General features: G+C 52.2%; 1 protein-coding gene across 3 annotated transcripts in view; it reads right to left on the bottom strand.

The window, feature by feature from the left end:
• SMAD3 (SMAD family member 3) overlaps positions 1-12,602 on the bottom strand; it is a 108,210-nt gene that overhangs the window by 70,795 nt on the left and 24,813 nt on the right. The window contains exon 2 of one of the 3 annotated variants that reach the window (XM_079129576.1): positions 6,241-6,298. The exons of the other annotated variants lie outside the window; for them this stretch is intronic. The gene's annotated coding sequence lies outside the window, so the exon portion shown is untranslated. The remainder of the gene's footprint in view (positions 1-6,240; positions 6,299-12,602) is intronic. 3 annotated transcript variants of the gene reach the window in all.

The raw sequence follows: 12,602 nt of genomic DNA, 5'->3' as shown, positions 1-12,602 counted from the left end.
GGACGCTAGTGTACAGTTGGAATGGGGACCATTGGCTTCTGGGGCAACCAGTGGTCATTCTCAATGCCAGTGACATTCACAGACCTCTCCCCTGATGGTGGCTGTGTCTGAAATCCTTCACGCCAGGCATGCCTGGGCCCACTTGCAGTAAATACACAAGAGTCTGCAGCAGCCAGGTTGGAAAGCTCCTCACCAGAGCCACCGAGGGCAAGGCCATCATACGGATCCTGAGGGACAAGCCTGGTTATCTCTAAAAGCACCAGGACCCAGGATATGGGGTCTAACTGGGGGATACCAGGCAGGATTCATCCTTCAGAAAGATGGCCCCAGGCCCCAGGCAGCAGCGGGGAGACTACGGAGGAGCGCCCAGGGCCCAGTCACCCAGGTGGGGGCGGGTGCCTTTCCACACCATCAATATCACAGAGGCCTCGCGCCCCAGAAAATACGCCTTTCCAAAACCTAGACTGAGCCAGGCCACCCACTGGTGTTCCATGACAGGGCCGCCTTCTTTGCACACAACTCTAAACACATCAAAAAGAACAATTTCCTTAAAGTTCAGTGCATCCCATTTCTCACATGGGGGTAGGGAGACCACAGGGCGGGGAGGTGAAGCTGGGGGATGGAGAGGGGACTGGTCCGCAGGGTAACCACAGCCAGACCAAAAGGGCAGTGGCTTGGGCTGGGCCACCAATGCAACCTTGCAGCACCCAGAGGTGGGGAAGGCTGGGAGCCGCTCTCCCATGAGGGATCCCTTGCAAACCTCCCGCCTCCACCTGCAGAGGACCACAGGGTGCAGCAGGAGAGGAAGAGGACATGGCAACCACACCCTCCCCTTCTCCAGGACCTCAGAGACCAAAGAGCTGATCCACCTCATCAGGGAGACGGACAGGCATGTGTGGTGTCACCCTGGGACAGGTGGAGAGAGATCTAGATTCAGGGACTCTGAAGGGCCGCCCTTCCTCATCCTCCCAGATACAGCCACTTTCTCCTGGTCTCCTCAGGGTATGAGAGTCACTGAAATTCCCACCATTTGTCATTTCTCTGGCATCCAGGGCCCAAAGACTGCCTACACCAAAAGCTCCGGTCAGAGCATGAGTCACTCCAATCTGCTTCTTTTAAATCCACGTAGTAAACATTTATTACAGGCCTGCCCATGCCAGGTACTGTGCTGGGTGCTGGGTGGGGGAGAGATGACTAAGGCTTGTAGAGCGAAGGCTGGGGACACAGTGAGCAGCCAAATCCTGCATGCAGGGTCTTAGAAACCCAGCTAAGGGGACTGGACTGGACTCACTGGAACGTTACTGAAGGGCTTTAAACCAGCAGGAATGATAGTTCTATCTGAATGATACGTTCATCCCCTGGGGTAATAAACACTATGTCATTAGCACCATTAACACCTTAGTGTGAATTAGGTAATCAGATGAAGTGTCACCTTGCAAAAGGCTGAGATGTGGGACTGATAAGTTTTGATGCCAGAGGAGTGGAGCCAGGAAGAGGCGGTGCTCAGGGCCACTGGATGGGACCTGGGGAGGAGGGAGCAGACCCGGAAGGAACCTGGGTGCTCAGTGATCCCAGCATAAGCGTCCTACACACATGATTCATGCCTGCAAATATTTACTGAGCTCCTTGGCCCTGGGCATTGTGGAGAACAAAAGAGATGATCCCTGCCCTCTAAGGAAAGACAGACAGTAAACAAATAATCACCTACATCTGTAACTACAAGCTGGGATAAGGTCTCAGAAGGAAAACAGGGCTCTAGGAGAGAGTGTATCAGGGATATAATTAAGATGGAAGGGGAACCAGGAAGGGTCTTAGATGATATTTAAGCTGAGACCTGACTCACAAAGCCAGCTGGAAACTCCAGAAAGAACATCCCAGGCTGAAGGGATAGCATGTGCAAAGGTCCTGAGGAGGGAACTATAAGAAGGCCAGGATGGGGCAAAGGACCCAGCTAGGGGTACGGGCTGGAAGGGAAGGTCAGGGTCAGATCCTGTGGTCTCATTAAGGGGTTGGACTCTAACCTTCAAGTAACAGGAAGCCCCTCAACATTTTCAGCAGATGTGCCAAATGATAGGCTGCAAGTTTTTGGAGATCACCCTGGCTGCCAGTGGAAAATGGGTCCAGCATACAGAGGTCAGCAAGAAGGGAGGCTGGGCCCAAAGGGATCCCAGGTGGGATGAAAAGGCAGTGGAGAGAGGGCAGAGCATGAACTCAGATATTCTAGAGCAGGACCAATGGACTTGGAGGTTCACTGGACATAGGGGAGGGAGGGTGAAGAGGGGCAGCTTCCTGACTTAGTGGACAGTAGTGCCTTTCACTGAGAGCTGCAGGAGGCTGAGCAGATGGCAGAAGGATTTGGCGGAGGAGGGTGAATCAAGTCTTCGATTTGGGATATGACAAGAAAGGCACCCTTGAGGTGGCCCGGCAGTGAAGTCAACCAGGGGCCTGTCATCTCCAGGGCACGGTTCTCACCTAGGACAAGTGGTCTCAGCAGGCCTCAGTGGCTGCAGGCAGGTTGAAAACCCCTGGGGTCTGGGGCACCAGGGTCAGGGGCACATTCTGCCACTCCCTCTTGTGCCCTGTCAGGGAGAAAGGCTTTCTGTGTTCTGGAAGTACCAAAAAATGCAGCACAGGAAGCTCATTCTGTTGCCAGAGTGACTAATATTTATCACTGGTACACACAGTAGCCGTTCTTCAAGGCCATGAAATTCTGCCCACAGTTACAGCCACAAGACTCTCTGTGCCCTGCCAGCCGTGCCTCGGCACCCCGCAGGCCTCAATGGGCCCAGCTGCTTCCCAGAGGGGCTCTGTTGACCCCCCACTCCACGGCTTCTCAGCATCCCAGACTCACTGCCAATAGACTAAGGTTCAGGGTCTCCACTGTGCACCTCCTTACCCCTCCAGCCCAAGACCCTCCACAGGACAGAGGCGGTTCCTCACCTGATTGCCTCCCTTGACACATCCAATCTTTTTTTTCTGAGGAGCAAACTGAAGTTCAAGAGAAATCAAGAGTCTTGCCCAAGGTCACACACAAAGCTAAGAAAAAAAAAAAAAAAATAGCACTCCAAGCCAGTGCTCTTTCTTTATGGTCATTTTCACAGGATACAAAGTGACAGAGCCTCCTGACACACTTTGCCTTCTGCTGGGGTAGGTGACATCAAGCTGCAGACAGCTTTGCTACTGAGGAAGCAGACCAAGACAAGAGGGCTGGAGACCCCACAGGAGGAAATTCTCAGAGCACTCTGCACACGGGTGCCTCGAGGGCTGTCCTCTCCACACAGCGCTGGGCCCTGGGACACAGACAAAAGGTGCCTGGGGTTCTGGGGAGCTTCTCAGGAGACTTTCAGCAAAATCCTAGCTCTTAAAAGAAACAGTTTCATTCACAATGCAGTTTAAGAGTTCATCTAGGCCCAGAGGTCTCCATGAAGGGAAGCGGGTGGGCAAAGCCCACGGAGGAAGTACTTTCTCATGTGACATGACCATCAAGGAAACAAGATAACAAGATAGCACAGAATACAGCGATCCAGGGTAAACTTGGCCAATGGTGCCAAGCCCCTTGCCAAAGTCATCTGCCCTCAGCCACCTGCCCTCAGCCAAGAGGCACTCGGCTGGAAGAGGCAAGGCCCACCATTAGAATGAATGTTCATTGTGTACAGTGTGCACAACACAATAATATCCCTATGGGGACAGAGGATGCAGGGCTTCCTTTTACCATCCAGGTGTTCCTGAACTCGGGGCCAAGGAGGGGCAGGCACAGAGTGCAGCGGGCTGGGCATACAGGAGGCAGCGTCCTCCTTGAATCTCATCTTCTAGAATTAGACATGCTGATCAGCACTTCTTAATCTTCCAAACCCACTGCTGACTACCACAGGACGGACACAGAGGCACAGTGGTTCGACAAGAACTGGGAAAACTCATTCATTCACTCATCAAACCCTAACTGAGCATGTGGTGGTACCCAGCCACGGCTAGATGCAAGGATCAGGCAAGTGGAGGAGTGCCATGCCCTGCCGCCCTGGAAAAGCTCTCAGCTGTCACAAGTGGCAGGGAAGTGGGGGAAGGGGAAAAGCCTGAAATCCGATCTTATCTACCTTCCTGCCTCTGAACAAGGCCGCCAAAGCCAGCAGGGCCTGTTCCATACCTCTCAGCCACGGGCCCCTTTCTTTCCTAGAGGTTTCCTGTCCTTTCTCTAGGATCACCTCCCACTACCTTAACTGTCCACACCTCCTGACACACAGAGCCTCCTGACACACTTTGCCTTCTGCTGGGGTAGGTGAAGGTGAAATAATTTCACAGAAGGTGAAATAATCCGCCATCTTAGCAAAGTCCTAAGTCAAGAGGGCACTTATGGAGCTCCAGCAGCAAGCTAGGGACCCTCAGGCGGGTCCCTTGCAGTGATATCCAGAATGCCACAGTGGGCCCAGGAGCTGTAACAAGCTTGCAGGTGTCTGAGTCCAGCTCTGAGCTGGGGGCCCAGGAAGGTCACACCCATCCCACAGCCATGGAATGGAGCTGAGCTGAGGACACTGAGGCCCTAGGAGGGTGAGCGGTGCTCCCGGGCCCTGGACCACACAGGGTCAGGAGCACACCCCGAGCCAGAGCCAGCCTCCATGCCAGGTCAGTCACTGACAGCCTGTACCTGAGACCACTTGGCACAGTGCTTGGCTGCTTCCCAAAACTCTTTCCCGTCCTTTGCTCCCTCCTGATCCTGGCAGCAGCCATCCATGTGGGCAGGGTGGGTCTTCCGTCTGTCTTAAGTGATATTAAGTGAGTCCTGGACGGCGGCATGCCATGCCAGAGGCCATGTGGAAGAGGCTCGGTATGCAGGTCTTGCCCACCCTGGCCCACTCCTCTTCCTCTGGGATGCAGGTGGCGGCAGCAGGAGTAAGAAAACAAGCCTAAGACGTTTGCTCCTGTACAAAGGAAGTTGACAATCAGATCTGGACAGATGAATGACACACAGACAGGTTACTTTCATGGAGAAGGGCCAAATTAACACATTCGAAAATATTTACTAAGCTATGCGCCAGAGCCAGGAAATGAGTCAGCCGGAGGGAGGTCAGAGTGAGTGCGGTGGTCCAGGCAAAAGAGAGGGGACCATCCTGGAAAGTATAGAGGGGTCTGGGAAGCATCCCAGGAAACATAAGGGAAGCCCAAACATGGCAGTGGTTGTGCATTAAACACCTTGGAGAGGAACGTGGAGGGGCAAAGGGATTGTTCGGAAGGTAAATTTGCCACGTGGTCAGCTCTGGAGTTCTTGAAATACTCTGCTAAGGGATTCCACCTACAGAAATGCGATGTGTCCAGTTCCTCGCAATCCATCCTAGTCACCTCCTTGCTCCACCAGGAGCTTGACCAAGACTCTAGAATTCCACCTGTCCCACAGAATCCCCTGGGATCTGGTGTCCATCACTCTTGGTGCACCTCTATCCACACACATCAGCCTGGACTGGGCAAACCCCGGATTCCTGCACATGAGGAACAATTTGAACACTCACAAATCCACTCCACTGATCAAGAGAAGGTAGGCTAAAGCATACTTTGAAAAGGGCCGCTTTTGCACATTTTAAGTGGTTTTCACACATTTTCTGAGCAAGAGCATGACTGCTGCGTGTGTGTGAACATAACAAGTTTCAAGAGGGAAAAAAACAGTGGTTAAATCTGACTCATCCTCCTCTTCTGGCTTTTTTCTCTTTCAACACATACACACCCCCAACACATGCAGCATTTCCCCTGAGACTGGTCAGACTCGCAGGTGGGCCTGGGGGCCTAAGGGATCCACCGGGTCAATTCCCCTCACTCTCAGGGTGATGACCTTCCAGGTGACCCATGAAAACACAATTAAACCAGGAACTCCTAGAGGATCAGAACCAGGTTTCCACTCATCCTGCGGAGTCAACGGCAGAATAAACCCTGTGCATTCTGAGCCCCACTTCCCGTAGCAAAGGTCCCCCCCAAAATGAAGGCAAATCAGTCCACAAAATGCAACTGCCAACACTAATCAGGCTGCGTTTGTGCTCACTGTTCCTCGCCGTCCTGCCCATCCTGGGTCTCCATGACCATTTCACCAGAGCAAAGCCCTCAGAACCCATCTCACACACGCGCTCACACCCACTCCGCAAGCAGGAGAGGCTGGGGGTACTGTTCTCACTTACAGGAGAGGAGGCCGAGGCTGGAAACCCGGGACACAGCCCTAACTCACGCAGCTGGTAAAACCCAAAACAAGATCCTGCATCTTACCTCAGCGGCTGAGAGCACCACAGAACTTCCAAGATTCTGAAACGGCACTCGGCTTCTCCTAGGGATTAAATATACATCTAATTCAGTGACAGCTTCACTCTTCAGAAGGCATCACGGTCGCTGTCGTTATTGTCCCTAGATGGCCACCAACCAGGACAGTATGCTTCAGCTGGTCTTGAGAAGGCGGGCCTGTCAACTACAAAAGCAGGACAGCCGCGGGGCTTGCTAAATTTGAAACCCTCTTCTGACATCCAGGCATTTAAACAGCTCATTGACTCCCATACATAAATATTACTACAAGCTACAGTTTCATTTACTCTGAGCTGGAGCCAGAAGGGTCTGAAAGTAGAGTGGGCACCAGTTAGGTCCTGGAAAGTTTCTTATGTCCTCCTTATGTTAGATGTTCACTGTCAAAGAGAAGAAGCCGAGCCACGTGAGGGCCCCCATGCAACCCGAGTGGGTATGTTCACACGTAACCGCTCCTTTCGCTCAGCGCCCAGAGTGTCAGTGGCACCACGGAAGCCTTCTAGACACACACATAGCCTGTGCCCACTTCTGCCAAACAGCCCTGGAGCCTCCCGAGTCACGTGAGGAAGGCACAGAACGCCCGTGGAACACTTTGCAACCCAGGGGTGTCCAGCCACGCAAAGGAGCTGAAACCCGAGTGGAGAGTGAAAAGGCTAGCCTCCAACTCTCACCTCTGATGCCTTCCTCTATGTCCGGGGTTAGCTCCCCGGCCCTCTCTGGGTCTCTGGCTCCTCATAAAGGTGGAGCCTGAATTACAGAGTCCCACACTTGCTTCAGACTCTTGCACACAGACACAAGCCCTTCCCCTTCTCTCCCACTCAACACGACCATGACAGAGACCAAGTTGGTGAGACAAAGCAGAGGAACACGCTTATTTTTAATAGATGCCGGGATTTCAGCTGGGATTTAAAAAAATTAAAAAGCCACCGTTTTAGCCATTTGAGTGTGTACAATTAAGTGAATGATTTGTTCAAGTACTGCACAACGATCCCATTGCCCAATTCCATGGCCATCACCCCTAAGTGGTAAACCCTACACTCACTGAGCGGTTGCTCCCCCTTCCTCCCTCAACCCAGCAACCACTAAGCTGCCTGCTATCTCTACACATCTGCAATCCTGGGCGTTTCGTGTAAGTGGAATCACATGGCTCCTCTGCGTCTGGCTTCTTTCACTCAGCTTAATGTGTTCGAGGTTCATCCAGACTGTAGCATGTACTTCAATGCTTGGCTGAAAAAGAGTCCGCTGTGGAGCAGAATATCCCTTTGAATTAAGGGGTAAGTAAATCATTCACAAACTTTGGTACTATTAATAGTAGAAATTAAATCAGATAATCTACGTATGGGACAGGGCCCAGGGGAGTGCTCAGCTGGCCACTGCTCTTCACCAGCGTTAACAAAATCCCCATGGTACGCCCCCTAGCAGCCTGGCCCTCACTTCTAAGCTGAATCAAACTTTTCTGCCACCTACCGTACTCTCTCTCGATTCTCCAATGTGCCAGAGGAGTAGCCCATCCTCATGCAGGGAGAACGTAAGGTAGCAAAACACTAGGACCCTTCTTTGAGCCATCTTGCCACATGAAATTTACCAAAATAGAAAATCACTGGGGAGGTGGTATAAGTCTTCATTTTTCAAAATGATTCTCCACAGGATTTCTTTAAAGGGCTTTGCGGGTGCCCCAAGAATAATTCAGTTGGCACAATGTCTCAGCAACAAACCTGCTCCAGAAAACGACGTACAGCAATTGGGGGCCGGGCTCCTGGTTCTGGAGGACCAGGATGGTGATGGACCCGAGGAGCTGAGGTATAAATGAGCACGCCCATCTGGAAACCAAGGTCCTGGTCCCTGCTCCACTTTCTGGGCCTGTGCCTTTGATCAGGAACCACCTCCTCCCTCAGTGTCCGTTTACTCTGGGGGAACGCAGGAGTCACACCCACTTTCCCTAAAGCTGCTGTGTGCATCCAAAGGACAGGGCCATAGAGGTGGGAGCTGCCACTGCCACTCAGAGTGCCAGCTCCCAGGACACAGGCTCCATCCACCATTTGGGATGGAAGTCCACATTTGTGAGCTTTTCAAAACCCTGCCCCATCTTTGCAGGCCGCCTGACCTCCTCCCACACTGGTTCCCTGCCATCCAACGGTCCCCTCTGGGTCTTCCAGCTAAGCCCCACGGGGGGCGTTTGGGACCCTGCGTGCCCACTTCCACCTGCCTTCCGGGCCCGTGGAGGCATCCACAGCCAAAGCAACCCTCCCCAAGGGCTCTGTGGCCAGCTCCCTCCGGCTCCTGAAGCTTGTTTTCTTTAATTAGCTCACTGTGGCAAGAGAAAAACGCGGCTCCACCCTCCAAATGAGCGGCTCTGAGCCTCAAATGTACTCTGTGGTTTGCCCGGTGCTGCCAAGCTGTGAGCCGGGCCGCAGCAGCCTCCCAAGGCCAGAGCAGGAAGGAGCCCATTCCTCACTACGGGCTTTCTCTTCCCAACAGCTGACGTTGGGTGCTCAACCACAGGCCAGCTGCACCTCTTCCTGAGTCCCTGAAACCTGCGATTGTGGCTCGCAGGTTAGGGGACATTCCAAACCCTGCCAGTTTTCTCTCTCTCCCTCCCTCCCTCCTTCCTTCTTTTTTTTAAACCTGCTCAGGGGGTAGATGGTGGTCCCAAGTCCTATCCCATCATCTCACAGATGATCAGTGGAGACTCAAACAACAAAACCACTTCCTCCAGTCTGTCACAATAGTGAGCAAGCTTTAAAAGACACTGAAGACTCAGTAGAGCTCTTCCAAACACTAGTTTTTACAAAAGATTTCTGCACAAGTCATCTCGGCTGGGTCTTGTCCATAAAGCAGGGATAGCCATCGCCACTTCACACATTAAGAAACCGAGGCTTGCCGGGCGCAGTGGTGTACACCTGTAATCCCAGCAGCTCCGGAGGATCGAGAGTTCAAAGTCAGCCTCAGAAACTCAGCAAGGCCCTAAGCAATTCAGTGAGACCCTGTCTCTAAGTAAAATTAAAAAAAAAAAAAAAAAAAAAAAAAAAAAAAAAAAGGCCAGGGATGTGACTCAGTGGTAAAGCACCCCTGGGTTCAATCCTGGGATATCAAAAAAAAAAAAAAAAAAAAAGAAAGAAAGAAAGAAACTGAGGCTTAGTGAAGGAAGGGGCAGTTAAGGTCACATGACTTAAGGATGGCAGAGGGTGACAGAACAAAAATCCAGATCTTCAAACTCTAAGCATTAGAATTTTTCTTTCATTCCAGTAACTTCTAAAGCATGACCTGAAAAACTGCTTAGAAATTTGGGCAGAGGCCCCTGGAACTGTGTCTATAGAATCTCTGGAGCCAGACCTACTTTAATCCTAGTGCCTCTAAGTGGTTGTTTCTTCCTCCTCCTGTCCTTCACCATCGTGACCACTGCTGGCATGGACTCAGGAGGATGATCCAGACACAATGTTAACTCCTCCGGCACTCACTGACCCTCATGACCAACCATCCTCATTTTTCAGAGAAACTGAGGCTCCAGGAGGTTTGAACAACTTGCTCAAGGACAAGCAACTAGTTGAGATGAGATTTGATCCAAGAATTCAGTCTCCAAGTAGCCCGTTGTTTACAAGTATATTACAGCCAGGAGACTGAGGTCAGCCTGATGAAGAAGCAGACTTAGCCAAGGAGACAAGGTCAGAGCTGGGATTTAAACTAAAGCACAGCCTCTCTCCCCAGTCTACGGCTGGCTTACACCTCTGCACTCAAAAACTCCCAAGAATGAGTGCACAGCAGATCCTAAAACAAGGGTATGTCTGCAGCCTCCAAAACTCCTCAATTGTCATCTCTATTAATGGGGCCACCATCGCTTGGAATAGCCCAGAATCTTTAGAGCAAGAGGCTCACTTGCCTATGTGTCATTCCTCTGCTCTGCAACCCAGAAGGCAGGGTGATCTGGGATCTAGCAAAGTGCCGGCATGTGCAAGACCAACCTGAGACCTCCACCCTCAGGATGGCAGTGTCCAGGGCACAACAAAAATGGGGAACCCTTTATGTGAAAAAAGCAAGAGAAAGTACTGGTACTAAAACATAAAGCTCTTCCTCTCATCTACAGCTTCTCTCTTAACTTGCTGCAGTGGTTTTCATTTGCTATTTAATATCATTTTAAGAAAATAAAATTTTGAATTATTTCCATGAATTTACTGTTCACACCATGTGATGCCCATTTTAAATGCAAATATAGGAGCATTTAACTAGTAGGTGGAAACTGCACAGATTGCCCTATGCAGCCTGTGACTTGCCACATCCCCCTGCCTCTGCTGTCCTCCTTCACTGCTTCCCATGCCCACATTCTACCATGGCCCTCAGGCGCTCTGGGCAGCCCTATCTTTCCCTTGCCTTCCATGTCGTCATCTTCAGCTTAAGAGGTGGCTAATGCCAGGAAGTAACCAGCGAGAAGAGAGACGATGGGGTTCCTGGGTCGCTGACGTTTCTTAGAAGGCTATTGCCTTCTTACCACATCCAAAACAAGTTAGGGTTCAAATGAAAAGCATGGGGCCCTCTGGGGACCCCGCCCCCTCAGTCGTAGCTGTGACGTCTTGCATAGCGCTCGCTTTGACTCTGCTCAGCACCCCCAGGTCCTGGGACTGACAGAAGTCTGTGCTCGTGGGCAATGGGAACGCCACATGTGAAGGAGGCAGGAAGGGACAGGGGACACACGTGTACCTACATATCAACGGACCTCCCTCCTCAAACACCGGCTCAGAGATGAGAAGACCCTCTACCGCACACCACAAGCCCAGCCGCACACTCCCATGCTGTGCTGTGCTTTCCAGCCTGGTCCAGCTAAAGCCGAAGGAGCTCAGGACCCCAGCTCAGGGGTTCTGGAGCCTAGAAATGCTGACAAATGGCTCCAATATGAAGAGGCAAAAAGGACCCGAATGAAATGCTTACCCAGTCCAGTACCATGGACTAGAAGCCTTCGCTGGCCTTCTTTAACCTGCCTGAGGCTGCCATACTGGGTGACAGCTCTCTCACCACCCAGTAAAGCAGGCTAGGTGAGCAAGCAGCCATCCTTTGAGCTAACTATCACTAAGTGAAAGGAGGAAGAGACCAACCACCATTACCAGCTCCCAGCAAGGTGCCAATCATGAGCTAGGTACTGGAGCCGGGCTACGACCAGTGCATTTAACTCAAGAAAAGGAGAGAGCAGCCGATGACAACAGCTCTGGCAACCAAGTCAGTTAGAGCCTTCCAGGGCTTACGTATAAAATGAAAGCCAAGCCTTCCTGGAGACACATGTTCAAGGTACGTGGCCACATCCTTGCCTACATGAACACAGCCCCCCACGTTCCCCTAAATGCCTATAAAGCAGATTTCAGGTAATTATGAGCTTCCGATGGTCGTTGGCTACGGGAGAAGCACTGTGTTTATTATGGTGAAGGCTCAGGTCCTGCCTCCGCACGGTTATTTAGTCAGTGGGACCTGCTGGAGCAGGCCCTGGGCTCCGTGTTATCACAGCTGCCCTGCCCGGCCCTGCCGCAGCCCTCTCCTCAGGGCAGCAATTCTGAGCAGAGTCTGACAGCAAGATGGTTTAGTGCTGAGTCTGCCTTGAGAGCGACCCGGTAAACACCCTCACCCTGCGCAGGTGGAGCCTCTGGGATGGAGGGGGATGGCAGGACCCCACTTTGGTCCCAGGGCTCCTCCTCCCATCTTAATGTTCCTTCCAGTTGTAACCCAAATGGTGACGGTGCCTGGAGGAGGCAGAGGCTAGCCTCCCATGGCCTTTTGCCCCACAGTCCACCTGTGCAGGCTGCTTCACGGGGTGCTACTGCCTGGCCAAGGACCCATCCACCAGATGGGTGGGAAAGGGCTTGGAATGCCGTGAGGCACTAAGAACCCTGGGTTCAGACTCCTTGCCTGAGTCACCCGAGGAAACCATCTGTCTTCTCTGAGCCTTGGCTTCCTCAACCACAAACTGGGAACAACACTGAGCAGAAAAGACCCTCGGTCACCTCAGTGATGTGTGCAGTGGGGTGACAGGCAGTCCTCCCATCGGTCTAAGAGGCTACCAGAGGCAGGAAGACAGAAGAGCTGGCTGCCTCTGTCTGCTGCAGGTAACCAGCCTCCAGTCAGCCACACTTTGTCGATCCAACGTGCCACGGCCAGTCAACAAGAGCATTTTACCCAGTTCCTCTTTCCCTTCTCAGCAGCAACAGTACTGCAGGTGGCTCGGAGGCAAAGCAGTGGTCTGCCCCTCAGAACTGGGCATGCTCACATGCTTCCTCTTAAACTATGGGAGTCTTGAGTCTCGGTGACTTCTCCTTAGGTCCCTGTGACAGGGCTGCTGAGAGGATTAAGAGAGGGAT

This window comes from Sciurus vulgaris (genome assembly GCF_902686455.1).
Source record: "Sciurus vulgaris genome assembly, chromosome: 2".
Taxonomy (NCBI): Eukaryota; Metazoa; Chordata; class Mammalia; order Rodentia; family Sciuridae; genus Sciurus; species Sciurus vulgaris.
The sequence above is the reverse complement of the archived record's forward strand: the minus strand, read 5'-3'. Positions and strand labels throughout refer to the sequence as shown.